Raw genomic sequence first — 15,587 nt, 5'->3', positions numbered from 1 at the left:
TATTTCTTCTTCTTGTTGTTCTTCTTCTGCACAGCTAAACTGGAAGTGGCATTTCCAGCTCGCAATAGTGCAGAGTTATCTCAAAGAAAGGGGCCACGGTGTTTCTGTATCTCTATTATGTTGGTGCGGCTTCGGAACTTTTAAATATCTTGATATATCTCGAGAACTACGCATCTGATCAAAAAATATCATAGAGCATAAAAAGTAGGAAACTTAAATCTCTACAAAAAAGGTCTCTTAACATTTTGCCATAGCTCTCTTCGTTTCCGAGCTATTTGCAGATTTATCTCAAGGGAAGGGGCCTGACGGACATATTTCGAGATATTTCTTCTTCTTGTTGTTCTTCTTCTGCACAGCTAAGCTGGAAGTGGCATTTGCGGCTCGCACTAGTGCAGAGTTATCTCAAAGAAAGAGGCCACGGTGTTTCTGTACCTCTATTATGTTGGTGCGGCTTCGGAACTTTTAAATATCTTGATATATCTGGAGAACTACGCATCTGATCAAAAAATATCATAGAACATAAAAAGTAGGAAACCTAATTTTCTACAAAAAAGGTCTCTTAACATTTTGCCGTAGCTCGCTTCGTTTCCGAGATATTTGCAGATTCATCTCAAGGGAAGGGGCCTGACGGACATATTTCGAGATAGTTCTTCTTCTTGTTGTTCTTCTTCTGCACAGCTAAGCTGGAAGTGGCATTTGCAGCTCGCAATAGTGCAGAGTTATCGCAAAGAAAGGGGCCACGGTGTTTCTGTATCTCTATTATGTTGGTGCGGCTTCGGAACTTTTAAATATCTTGATATATCTCGAGAACTACGCATCTGATCAAAAAATATCATACAACATAAAAAGTAGGAAACCTAATTTTCTACAAAAAATGTCTCTTAACATTTTGCCATAGCTCGCTTCGTTTCCGAGATATTTGCAGATTCAGCTCAAAGGAACTGGCCTGACGGACATATTTCGAGATATTTCTTCTTCTTGTTGTTCTTCCTCTGCACAGCTAAGCTGGAAGTGGCATTTGCAGCTCGCAATAGTGCAGAGTTATCTCAAAGAAAGGGTCCACGGTGTTTCTGTATCTCTATTATGTTGGTGCGGCTTCGGAACTTTTAAATATCTTGATATATCTCGAGAACTACGCATCTGATCAAAAAATATCATACAACATAAAAAGTAGGAAACCCAATTTTCTACAAAAAAGGTCCCTTAACATTTTGCCGTAGCTCGCTTGGTTTCCGAGATATTTGCAGATTTATCTCAAGGGATGGGGCCTGACGGACATATTTCGAGATATTTCTTCTTCTTGTTGTTCTTCTTCTGCACAGCTAAGCTGGAAGTGGCATTTGCAGCTCGCAATAGTGCAGAGTTATCTCAAAGAAAGGGGCCACGGTGTTTCTGTATCTCTATTATGTTGGTGCGGCTTCGGAACTTTTACATATCTTGATATATCTCGAGAACTACGCATCTGATCAAAAAATATCATAGAACATAAATAGTAGGAAACTTAATTCTCTACAAAAAAGGTCTCTTAACATTTTGCCATAGCTCGCTTCGTTTCCGAGATATTTGCAGATTCAGCTCAAAGGAACGGGCCTGACGGACATATTTCGAGATATTTCTTCTTCTTGTTGTTCTTCCTCTGCACAGCTAAGCTGGAAGTGGCATTTGCAGCTAGCAATAGTGCAGAGTTATCTCAAAGAAAGGGGCCACGGTGTTTCTGTATCTCTCTTATGTTGGTGCGGCTTCGGAACTTTTAGATATCTTGATATATCTGGAGAACTACGCATCTGATCAAAAAATATCATAGAACATAAAAAGTAGGAAACCTAATTTTCTACAAAAAAGGTCTCTTAACATTTTGCCGTAGCTCGCTTCGTTTCCGAGATATTTGCAGATTCATCTCAAGGGAAGGGGCCTGACGGACATATTTGGAGATATTTCTTCTTCTTGTTGTTCTTCTTCTGCACAGCTAAGCTGGAAGTGGCATTTGCAGCTCGCAATAGTGCAGAGTTATCGCAAAGAAAGGGGCCACGGTGTTTCTGTATCTCTATTATGTTGGTGCGGCTTCGGAACTTTTAAATATCTTGATATATCTCGAGAACTACGCATCTGATCAAAAAATATCATACAACATAAAAAGTAGGAAACCTAATTTTCTACAAAAAATGTCTCTTAACATTTTGCCATAGCTCGCTTCGTTTCCGAGATATTTGCAGATTCAGCTCAAAGGAACTGGCCTGACGGACATATTTCGAGATATTTCTTCTTCTTGTTGTTCTTCCTCTGCACAGCTAAGCTGGAAGTGGCATTTGCAGCTCGCAATAGTGCAGAGTTATCTCAAAGAAAGGGTCCACGGTGTTTCTGTATCTCTATTATGTTGGTGCGGCTTCGGAACTTTTAAATATCTTGATATATCTCGAGAACTACGCATCTGATCAAAAAATATCATAGAACATAAAAAGTAGGAAACTTAATTCTCTACAAAAAAGGGCTCTTAACGTTTTGCCGTAGCTCGCTTCGTTTCCGAGATATTTGCAGATTTATCTCAAGGGAAGGGTCCTGACGGACATATTTCGAGATATTTCTTCTTCTTGTTGTTCTTCTTCTGCACAGCTAAACTGGGAGTGGCATTTCCAGCTCGCAATAGTGCAGAGTTATCCCAAAGAAAGGGGCCACGGTGTTTCTGTATCTCTATTATGTTGGTGCGGCTTCGGAACTTTTAAATATCTTGGTATATCTCGACAATTACGCATCTGATCAAAAAATATCATACAACATAAAAAGTAGGAAACTTAATTCTCTACAAAAAAGGTCTCTTAACATTTTGCCATAGCTCGCTTCGTTTCCGAGATATTTGCAGATATATCTCAAGGGAAGGGGCCTAACGGACATATTTCGAGATATTTCTTCTTCTTGTTGTTCTTCTTCTGCACAGCTAAACTGGAAGTGGCATTTCCAGCTCGCAATAGTGCAGAGTTATCTCAAAGAAAGGGGCCACGGTGTTTCTGTATCTCTATTATGTTGGTGCGGCTTCGGAACTTTTAAATATCTTGATATATCTCGAGAACTACGCATCTGATCAAAAAATATCATAGAACATAAAAAGTAGGAAACTTAAATCTCTACAAAAAAGGTCTCTTAACATTTTGCCATAGCTCTCTTCGTTTCCGAGCTATTTGCAGATTTATCTCAAGGGAAGGGGCCTGACGGACATATTTCGAGATATTTCTTCTTCTTGTTGTTCTTCTTCTGCACAGCTAAGCTGGAAGTGGCATTTGCAGCTCGCAATAGTGCAGAGTTGTCTCAAAGAAAGGGGCCACGGTGTTTCTGTATCTCTATTATGTTGATGCGGCTTCGGAACTTTTAAATATCTTGATATATCTCGAGAACTACGCATCTGATCAAAAAATATCATAGAACATAAAAAGTAGGAAACTTAATTCTCTACAAAAAAGGTCTCTTAACATTTTGCCATAGCTCTCTTCGTTTCCGAGATATTTGCAGATTTATCTCAAGGGAAGGGACCTGACGGACATATTTCGAGATATTTCTTCTTCTTGTTGTTCTTCTTCTGCACAGCTAAGCTGGAAGTGGAATTTGCAGCTCGCAATAGTGCAGAGTTATCGCAAAGAAAGGGGCCACGGTGTTTCTGTATCTCTATTATGTTGGTGCGGCTTCGGAACTTTTACATATCTTGATATATCTCGAGAACTACGCATCTGATCAAAAAATATCATAGAACATAAATAGTAGGAAACTTAATTCTCTACAAAAAAGCTCTCTTAACATTTTGCCATAGCTCGCTTCGTTTCCGAGATATTTGCAGATTTATCTCAAGGGAAGGGGCCTGACGGACATATTTCGAGATATTTCTTCTTCTTGTTGTTCTTCTCCTGCACAGCTAAGCTGGAAGTGGCATTTGCGGCTCGCACTAGTGCAGAGTTATCTCAAAGAAAGGGGCCACGGTGTTTCTGTATCTCTATTATGTTGGTGCGGCTTCGGAACTTTTAAATATCTCGATATATCTCGAAAACTACGCTTCTGATCAAAAAATATCATAGAACATAAATTGTAGGAAACATAATTCTCTACAAAAAACGTCTCTTAACATTTTGCCATAGCTCGCTTCGTTTCCGAGATATTTGCAGATTCAGCTCAAAGGAACTGGCCTGACGGACATATTTCGAGATATTTCTTCTTCTTGTTGTTCTTCCTCTGCACAGCTAAGCTGGAAGTGGCATTTGCAGCTAGCAATAGTGCATAGTTATCTCAAAGAAAGGGGCCACGGTGTTTCTGTATCTCTATTATGTTGGTGCGGCTTCGGAACTTTTAAATATCTTGATATATCTCGAGAACTACGCGTCTGATCAAAAAATATCATAGAACATAAAAAGTAGGAAGCATAATTCTCTACAAAAAAGGTCTCTTAACATTTTGCCATAGCTCGCTTCGTTTCCGAGATATTTGCAGATTTATCTCAAGGGAAGGTACCTGACGGACATATTTCGAGATATTTCTTCTTCTTGTTGTTCTTCTTCTGCACAGCTAAGCTGGAAGTGGCATTTGCGGCTCGCACTAGTGCAGAGTTATCTCAAAGAAAGGGGCCACGGTGTTTCTGTATCTCTATTATGTTGGTGCGGTTTCGGAACTTTTAAATATCTTGATATATCTCGAGAACTACGCATCTGATCAAAAAATATCATAGAACATAAAAAGTAGGAAACTTAATTCTCTACAAATAAGGTCTCTTAACATTTTGCCATAGCTCGCTTCGTTTCCGAGATATTTGCAGATTCAGCTCAAAGGAACTGGCCTGACGGACATATTTCGAGATATTTCTTCTTCTTGTTGTTCTTCCTCTGCACAGCTAAGCTGGAAGTGGCATTTGCGGCTCGCACTAGTGCAGAGTTATCTCAAAGAAAGGGGCCACGGTGTTTCTGTATCTCTATTATGTTGGTGCGGCTTCGGAACTTTTAAATATCTCGATATATCTCGAAAACTACGCTTCTGATCAAAAAATATCATAGAAGATAAAAAGTAGGAAACTTAATTCTCTACAAAAAAGGTCTCTTAACATTTTGCCATAGCTCGCTTCGTTTCCGAGATATTTGCAGATTTATCTCAAGGGAAGGGGCCTTACGGACATGTTTCGAGATATTTCTTCTTCTTGTTGTTCTTCTTCTGCACAGCTAAGCGGGAAGTGGCATTTGCAGCTCGCAATAGTGCAGAGTTATCTCAAAGAAAGGGGCCACGGTGTTTCTGTGTCTCTATTATGTTGGTGCGGCTTCGGAACTTTTAAATATCTCGATATATCTCGAAAACTACGCTTCTGATCAAAAAATATCATAGAACATAAATTGTAGGAAACATAATTCTCTACAAAAAAGGTCTCTTAACGTTTTGCCATAGCTCGCTTCGTTTCCGAGATATTTGCAGATTTATCTCAAGGGAAGGGTCCTGACGGACATATTTCGAGATATCTCTTCTTCTTGTTGTTCTTCTTCTGCACAGCTAAACTGGGAGTGGCATTTCCAGCTCGCAATAGTGCAGAGTTATCCCAAAGAAAGGGGCCACGGTGTTTCTGTATCTCTATTATGTTGGTGCGGCTTCGGAACTTTTAAATATCTTGGTATATCTCGACAATTACGCATCTGATCAAAAAATATCATACAACATAAAAAGTAGGAAACTTAATTCTCTACAAAAAAGGTCTCTTAACATTTTGCCATAGCTCGCTTCGTTTCCGAGATATTTGCAGATTTATCTCAAGGGAAGGGGCCTAACGGACATATTTCGAGATATTTCTTCTTCTTGTTGTTCTTCTTCTGCACAGCTCAACTGGAAGTGGCATTTCCAGCTCGCAATAGTGCAGAGTTATCTCAAAGAGAGGGGCCACGGTGTTTCTGTATCTCTATTATGTTGGTGCGGCTTCGGAACTTTTACATATCTTGATATATCTCGAGAACTACGCATCTGATCAAAAAATATCATAGAACATAAATAGTAGGAAACTTAATTCTCTACAAAAAAGGTCTCTTAACATTTTGCCATAGCTCGCTTCGTTTCCGAGATATTTGCAGATTTATCTCAAGGGAAGGGGCCTGACGGACATATTTCGAGATATTTCTTCTTCTTGTTGTTCTTCTTCTGCACAGCTAAGCTGGAAGTGGCATTTGCGGCTCGCACTAGTGCAGAGTTATCTCAAAGAAAGGGGCCACGGTGTTTCTGTATCTCTATTATGTTGGTGCGGCTTCGGAACTTTTAAATATCTCGATATATCTCGAAAACTACGCTTCTGATCAAAAAATATCATAGAACATAAATTGTAGGAAACATAATTCTCTACAAAAAACGTCTCTTAACATTTTGCCATAGCTCGCTTCGTTTCCGAGATATTTGCAGATTTATCTCAAGGGAAGGGGCCTGACGGACATATTTCGAGATATTTCTTCTTCTTGTTGTTGTTCTTCTGCACAGCTAAGCTGGAAGTGGCATTTGCGGCTCGCACTAGTGCAGAGTTATCTCAAAGAAAGGGGCCACGGTGTTTCTGTATCTCTATTATGTTGGTGCGGCTTCGGAACTTTTAAATATCTCGATATATCTCGAAAACTACGCTTCTGATCAAAAAATATCATAGAACATAAATTTTAGGAAACATAATTCTCTACAAAAAAGGTTTCTTAACATTTTGCCATAGCTCGCTTCGTTTCCGAGATATTTGCAGATATATCTCAAGGGAAGGGGCCTGACGGACATATTTCGAGATATTTCTTCTTCTTGTTGTTCTTCTTCTGCACAGCTAAGCTGGAAGTGGCATTTGCAGCTCGCAATTCTGCAGAGTTATCGCAAAGAAAGGGGCCACGGTGTTTCTGTATCTCTATTATGTTGGTGCGGCTTCGGAACTTTTAAATATCTTGATATATCTCGAGAACTACGCATCTGATCAAAAAATATCATAGAACATAAAAAGTAGGAAACTTAATTCTCTACAAAAAAGGTCTCTTAACATTTTGCCATAGCTCGCTTCGTTTCCGAGATATTTGCAGATTTATCTCAAGGGAAGGGGCCTAACGGACATATTTCGAGATATTTCTTCTTCTTGTTGTTCTTCTTCTGCACAGCTAAACTGGAAGTGGCATTTCCAGCTCGCAATAGTGCAGAGTTATCTCAAAGAGAGGGGCCACGGTGTTTCTGTATCTCTATTATGTTGGTGCGGCTTCGGAACTTTTACATATCTTGATATATCTCGAGAACTACGCATCTGATCAAAAAATATCATAGAACATAAAAAGTAGGAAACTTAAATCTCTACAAAAAAGGTCTCTTAACATTTTGCCATAGCTCGCTTCGTTTCCGAGATATTTGCAGATTTATCTCAAGGGAAGGGGCCTGACGGACATATTTCGAGATATTTCTTCTTCTTGTTGTTCTTCTTCTGCACAGCTAAGCTGGAAGTGGCATTTGCGGCTCGCACTAGTGCAGAGTTATCTCAAAGAAAGGGGCCACGGTGTTTCTGTATCTCTATTATGTTGGTGCGGCTTCGGAACTTTTAAATATCTCGATATATCTCGAAAACTACGCTTCTGATCAAAAAATATCATAGAACATAAATTGTAGGAAACATAATTCTCTACAAAAAAGGTTTCTTAACATTTTGCCATAGCTCGCTTCGTTTCCGAGATATTTGCAGATATATCTCAAGGGAAGGGGCCTGACGGACATATTTCGAGATATTTCTTCTTCTTGTTGTTCTTCTTCTGCACAGCTAAGCTGGAAGTGGCATTTGCAGCTCGCAATTCTGCAGAGTTATCGCAAAGAAAGGGGCCACGGTGTTTCTGTATCTCTATTATGTTGGTGCGGCTTCGGAACTTTTAAATATCTTGATATATCTCGAGAACTACGCATCTGATCAAAAAATATCATACAACATAAAAAGTAGGAAACCTAATTTTCAACAAAAAAGGTCTCTTAACATTTTGCCGTAGCTCGCTTGGTTTCCGAGATATTTGCAGATTTATCTCAAGGGATGGGGCCTGACGGACATATTTCGAGATATTTCTTCTTCTTGTTGTTCGTCTTCTGCACAGCTAAGCTGGAAGTGGCATTTGCAGCTCGCAATAGTGCAGAGTTATCTCAAAGAAAGAGGCCACGGTGTTTCTGTACCTCTATTATGTTGGTGCAGCTTCGGAACTTTTAAATATCTTGATATATCTCGAGAACTACGCATCTGATCAAAAAATATCATAGAAGATAAAAAGTAGGAAACTTCATCCTCTACAAAAAAGGTCTCTTAACATTTTGCCATAGCTCGCTTCGTTTCCGAGATATTTGCAGATTTATCTCAAGGGAAGGGGCCTTACGGACATGTTTCGAGATATTTCTTCTTCTTGTTGTTCTTCTTCTGCACAGCTAAGCGGGAAGTGGCATTTGCAGCTCGCAATAGTGCAGAGTTATCTCAAAGAAAGGGGCCACGGTGTTTCTGTGTCTCTATTATGTTGGTGCGGCTTCGGAACTTTTAAATATCTCGATATATCTCGAAAACTACGCTTCTGATCAAAAAATATCATAGAACATAAATTGTAGGAAACATAATTCTCTACAAAAAAGGTCTCTTAACGTTTTGCCATAGCTCGCTTCGTTTCCGAGATATTTGCAGATTTATCTCAAGGGAAGGGTCCTGACGGACATATTTCGAGATATTTCTTCTTCTTGTTGTTCTTCTTCTGCACAGCTAAACTGGGAGTGGCATTTCCAGCTCGCAATAGTGCAGAGTTATCCCAAAGAAAGGGGCCACGGTGTTTCTGTATCTCTATTATGTTGGTGCGGCTTCGGAACTTTTAAATATCTTGGTATATCTCGACAATTACGCATCTGATCAAAAAATATCATACAACATAAAAAGTAGGAAACTTAATTCTCTACAAAAAAGGTCTCTTAACATTTTGCCATAGCTCGCTTCGTTTCTGAGATATTTGCAGATATATCTCAAGGGAAGGGGCCTAACGGACATATTTCGAGATATTTCTTCTTCTTGTTGTTCTTCTTCTGCACAGCTAAACTGGAAGTGGCATTTCCAGCTCGCAATAGTGCAGAGTTATCTCAAAGAAAGGGGCCACGGTGTTTCTGTATCTCTATTATGTTGGTGCGGCTTCGGAACTTTTAAATATCTTGATATATCTCGAGAACTACGCATCTGATCAAAAAATATCATAGAACATAAAAAGTAGGAAACTTAAATCTCTACAAAAAAGGTCTCTTAACATTTTGCCATAGCTCTCTTTGTTTCCGAGATATTTGCAGATTTATCTCAAGGGAAGGGGCCTGACGGACATATTTCGAGATATTTCTTCTTCTTGTTGTTCTTCTTCTGCACAGCTAAGCTGGAAGTGGCATTTGCAGCTCGCAATAGTGCAGAGTTATCTCAAAGAAAGGGGCCACGGTGTTTCTGTATCTCTATTATGTTGGTGCGGCTTCGGAACTTTTAAATATCTTGATATATCTCGAGAACTACGCATCTGATCAAAAAATATCATAGAACATAAAAAGTAGGAAACTTAATTCTCTACAAAAAAGGTCTCTTAACATTTTGCCATAGCTCGCTTCGTTTCCGAGATATTTGCAGATTTATCTCAAGGGAAGGGGCCTAACGGACATATTTCGAGATATTTCTTCTTCTTGTTGTTCTTCTTCTGCACAGCTAAACTGGAAGTGGCATTTCCAGCTCGCAATAGTGCAGAGTTATCTCAAAGAGAGGGGCCACGGTGTTTCTGTATCTCTATTATGTTGGTGCGGCTTCGGAACTTTTACATATCTTGATATATCTCGAGAACTACGCATCTGATCAAAAAATATCATAGAACATAAAAAGTAGGAAACTTAAATCTCTACAAAAAAGGTCTCTTAACATTTTGCCATAGCTCGCTTCGTTTCCGAGATATTTGCAGATTTATCTCAAGGGAAGGGGCCTAACGGACATATTTCGAGATATTTCTTCTTCTTGTTGTTCTTCTTCTGCACAGCTAAACTGGAAGTGGCATTTCCAGCTCGCAATAGTGCAGAGTTATCTCAAAGAGAGGGGCCACGGTGTTTCTGTATCTCTATTATGTTGGTGCGGCTTCGGAACTTTTACATATCTTGATATATCTCGAGAACTACGCATCTGATCAAAAAATATCATAGAACATAAAAAGTAGGAAACTTAAATCTCTACAAAAAAGGTCTCTTAACATTTTGCCATAGCTCGCTTCGTTTCCGAGATATTTGCAGATTTATCTCAAGGGAAGGGGCCTGACGGACATATTTCGAGATATTTCTTCTTCTTGTTGTTCTTCTTCTGCACAGCTAAGCTGGAAGTGGCATTTGCGGCTCGCACTAGTGCAGAGTTATCTCAAAGAAAGGGGCCACGGTGTTTCTGTATCTCTATTATGTTGGTGCGGCTTCGGAACTTTTAAATATCTCGATATATCTCGAAAACTACGCTTCTGATCAAAAAATATCATAGAACATAAATTGTAGGAAACATAATTCTCTACAAAAAACGTCTCTTAACATTTTGCCATAGCTCGCTTCGTTTCCGAGATATTTGCAGATTTATCTCAAGGGAAGGGGCCTGACGGACATATTTCGAGATATTTCTTCTTCTTGTTGTTGTTCTTCTGCACAGCTAAGCTGGAAGTGGCATCTGCGGCTCGCACTAGTGCAGAGTTATCTCAAAGAATGGGGCCACGGTGTTTCTGTATCTCTATTATGTTGGTGCGGCTTCGGAACTTTTAAATATCTCGATATATCTCGAAAACTACGCTTCTGATCAAAAAATATCATAGAACATAAATTTTAGGAAACATAATTCTCTACAAAAAAGGTTTCTTAACATTTTGCCATAGCTCGCTTCGTTTCCGAGATATTTGCAGATATATCTCAAGGGAAGGGGCCTGACGGACATATTTCGAGATATTTCTTCTTCTTGTTGTTCTTCTTCTGCACAGCTAAGCTGGAAGTGGCATTTGCAGCTCGCAATTCTGCAGAGTTATCGCAAAGAAAGGGGCCACGGTGTTTCTGTATCTCTATTATGTTGGTGCGGCTTCGGAACTTTTAAATATCTTGATATATCTCGAGAACTACGCATCTGATCAAAAAATATCATACAACATAAAAAGTAGGAAACCTAATTTTCAACAAAAAAGGTCTCTTAACATTTTGCCGTAGCTCGCTTGGTTTCCGAGATATTTGCAGATTTATCTCAAGGGATGGGGCCTGACGGACATGTTTCGAGATATTTCTTCTTCTTGTTGTTCTTCTTCTGCACAGCTAAACTGGGAGTGGCATTTCCAGCTCGCAATAGTGCAGAGTTATCCCAAAGAAAGGGGCCACGGTGTTTCTGTATCTCTATTATGTTGGTGCGGCTTCGGAACTTTTAAATATCTTGGTATATCTCGACAATTACGCATCTGATCAAAAAATATCATACAACATAAAAAGTAGGAAACTTAATTCTCTACAAAAAAGGTCTCTTAACATTTTGCCATAGCTCGCTTCGTTTCTGAGATATTTGCAGATATATCTCAAGGGAAGGGGCCTAACGGACATATTTCGAGATATTTCTTCTTCTTGTTGTTCTTCTTCTGCACAGCTAAACTGGAAGTGGCATTTCCAGCTCGCAATAGTGCAGAGTTATCTCAAAGAAAGGGGCCACGGTGTTTCTGTATCTCTATTATGTTGGTGCGGCTTCGGAACTTTTAAATATCTTGATATATCTCGAGAACTACGCATCTGATCAAAAAATATCATAGAACATAAAAAGTAGGAAACTTAAATCTCTACAAAAAAGGTCTCTTAACATTTTGCCATAGCTCTCTTTGTTTCCGAGATATTTGCAGATTTATCTCAAGGGAAGGGGCCTGACGGACATATTTCGAGATATTTCTTCTTCTTGTTGTTCTTCTTCTGCACAGCTAAGCTGGAAGTGGCATTTGCGGCTCGCACTAGTGCAGAGTTATCTCAAAGAAAGGGGCCACGGTGTTTCTGTATCTCTATTATGTTGGTGCGGCTTCGGAACTTTTAAATATCTCGATATATCTCGAAAACTACGCTTCTGATCAAAAAATATCATAGAACATAAATTGTAGGAAACATAATTCTCTACAAAAAACGTCTCTTAACATTTTGCCATAGCTCGCTTCGTTTCCGAGATATTTGCAGATTTATCTCAAGGGAAGGGGCCTGACGGACATATTTCGAGATATTTCTTCTTCTTGTTGTTGTTCTTCTGCACAGCTAAGCTGGAAGTGGCATCTGCGGCTCGCACTAGTGCAGAGTTATCTCAAAGAAAGGGGCCACGGTGTTTCTGTATCTCTATTATGTTGGTGCGGCTTCGGAACTTTTAAATATCTCGATATATCTCGAAAACTACGCTTCTGATCAAAAAATATCATAGAACATAAATTTTAGGAAACATAATTCTCTACAAAAAAGGTTTCTTAACATTTTGCCATAGCTCGCTTCGTTTCCGAGATATTTGCAGATATATCTCAAGGGAAGGGGCCTGACGGACATATTTCGAGATATTTCTTCTTCTTGTTGTTCTTCTTCTGCACAGCTAAGCTGGAAGTGGCATTTGCAGCTCGCAATTCTGCAGAGTTATCGCAAAGAAAGGGGCCACGGTGTTTCTGTATCTCTATTATGTTGGTGCGGCTTCGGAACTTTTAAATATCTTGATATATCTCGAGAACTACGCATCTGATCAAAAAATATCATACAACATAAAAAGTAGGAAACCTAATTTTCAACAAAAAAGGTCTCTTAACATTTTGCCGTAGCTCGCTTGGTTTCCGAGATATTTGCAGATTTATCTCAAGGGATGGGGCCTGACGGACATATTTCGAGATATTTCTTCTTCTTGTTGTTCGTCTTCTGCACAGCTAAGCTGGAAGTGGCATTTGCAGCTCGCAATAGTGCAGAGTTATCTCAAAGAAAGAGGCCACGGTGTTTCTGTACCTCTATTATGTTGGTGCAGCTTCGGAACTTTTAAATATCTTGATATATCTCGAGAACTACGCATCTGATCAAAAAATATCATAGAAGATAAAAAGTAGGAAACTTCATCCTCTACAAAAAAGGTCTCTTAACATTTTGCCATAGCTCGCTTCGTTTCCGAGATATTTGCAGATTTATCTCAAGGGAAGGGGCCTTACGGACATGTTTCGAGATATTTCTTCTTCTTGTTGTTCTTCTTCTGCACAGCTAAGCGGGAAGTGGCATTTGCAGCTCGCAATAGTGCAGAGTTATCTCAAAGAAAGGGGCCACGGTGTTTCTGTGTCTCTATTATGTTGGTGCGGCTTCGGAACTTTTAAATATCTCGATATATCTCGAAAACTACGCTTCTGATCAAAAAATATCATAGAACATAAATTGTAGGAAACATAATTCTCTACAAAAAAGGTCTCTTAACGTTTTGCCATAGCTCGCTTCGTTTCCGAGATATTTGCAGATTTATCTCAAGGGAAGGGTCCTGACGGACATATTTCGAGATATTTCTTCTTCTTGTTGTTCTTCTTCTGCACAGCTAAACTGGGAGTGGCATTTCCAGCTCGCAATAGTGCAGAGTTATCCCAAAGAAAGGGGCCACGGTGTTTCTGTATCTCTATTATGTTGGTGCGGCTTCGGAACTTTTAAATATCTTGGTATATCTCGACAATTACGCATCTGATCAAAAAATATCATACAACATAAAAAGTAGGAAACTTAATTCTCTACAAAAAAGGTCTCTTAACATTTTGCCATAGCTCGCTTCGTTTCTGAGATATTTGCAGATATATCTCAAGGGAAGGGGCCTAACGGACATATTTCGAGATATTTCTTCTTCTTGTTGTTCTTCTTCTGCACAGCTAAACTGGAAGTGGCATTTCCAGCTCGCAATAGTGCAGAGTTATCTCAAAGAAAGGGGCCACGGTGTTTCTGTATCTCTATTATGTTGGTGCGGCTTCGGAACTTTTAAATATCTTGGTATATCTCGACAATTACGCATCTGATCAAAAAATATCATACAACATAAAAAGTAGGAAACTTAATTCTCTACAAAAAAGGTCTCTTAACATTTTGCCATAGCTCGCTTCGTTTCTGAGATATTTGCAGATATATCTCAAGGGAAGGGGCCTAACGGACATATTTCGAGATATTTCTTCTTCTTGTTGTTCTTCTTCTGCACAGCTAAACTGGAAGTGGCATTTCCAGCTCGCAATAGTGCAGAGTTATCTCAAAGAAAGGGGCCACGGTGTTTCTGTATCTCTATTATGTTGGTGCGGCTTCGGAACTTTTAAATATCTTGATATATCTCGAGAACTACGCATCTGATCAAAAAATATCATAGAACATAAAAAGTAGGAAACTTAAATCTCTACAAAAAAGGTCTCTTAACATTTTGCCATAGCTCTCTTTGTTTCCGAGATATTTGCAGATTTATCTCAAGGGAAGGGGCCTGACGGACATATTTCGAGATATTTCTTCTTCTTGTTGTTCTTCTTCTGCACAGCTAAGCTGGAAGTGGCATTTGCGGCTCGCACTAGTGCAGAGTTATCTCAAAGAAAGGGGCCACGGTGTTTCTGTATCTCTATTATGTTGGTGCGGCTTCGGAACTTTTAAATATCTCGATATATCTCGAAAACTACGCTTCTGATCAAAAAATATCATAGAACATAAATTGTAGGAAACATAATTCTCTACAAAAAACGTCTCTTAACATTTTGCCATAGCTCGCTTCGTTTCCGAGATATTTGCAGATTTATCTCAAGGGAAGGGGCCTGACGGACATATTTCGAGATATTTCTTCTTCTTGTTGTTGTTCTTCTGCACAGCTAAGCTGGAAGTGGCATCTGCGGCTCGCACTAGTGCAGAGTTATCTCAAAGAAAGGGGCCACGGTGTTTCTGTATCTCTATTATGTTGGTGCGGCTTCGGAACTTTTAAATATCTCGATATATCTCGAAAACTACGCTTCTGATCAAAAAATATCATAGAACATAAATTTTAGGAAACATAATTCTCTACAAAAAAGGTTTCTTAACATTTTGCCATAGCTCGCTTCGTTTCCGAGATATTTGCAGATATATCTCAAGGGAAGGGGCCTGACGGACATATTTCGAGATATTTCTTCTTCTTGTTGTTCTTCTTCTGCACAGCTAAGCTGGAAGTGGCATTTGCAGCTCGCAATTCTGCAGAGTTATCGCAAAGAAAGGGGCCACGGTGTTTCTGTATCTCTATTATGTTGGTGCGGCTTCGGAACTTTTAAATATCTTGATATATCTCGAGAACTACGCATCTGATCAAAAAATATCATACAACATAAAAAGTAGGAAACCTAATTTTCAACAAAAAAGGTCTCTTAACATTTTGCCGTAGCTCGCTTGGTTTCCGAGATATTTGCAGATTTATCTCAAGGGATGGGGCCTGACGGACATATTTCGAGATATTTCTTCTTCTTGTTGTTCGTCTTCTGCACAGCTAAGCTGGAAGTGGCATTTGCAGCTCGCAATAGTGCAGAGTTATCTCAAAGAAAGAGGCCACGGTGTTTCTGTACCTCTATTATGTTGGTGCAGCT

This window comes from Osmia lignaria, unplaced genomic scaffold (assembly GCF_051020975.1).
Source record: "Osmia lignaria lignaria isolate PbOS001 unplaced genomic scaffold, iyOsmLign1 scaffold0007, whole genome shotgun sequence".
NCBI classification, from domain to species: Eukaryota; Metazoa; Arthropoda; class Insecta; order Hymenoptera; family Megachilidae; genus Osmia; species Osmia lignaria.
Note: the sequence above shows the minus strand (reverse complement) of the source record.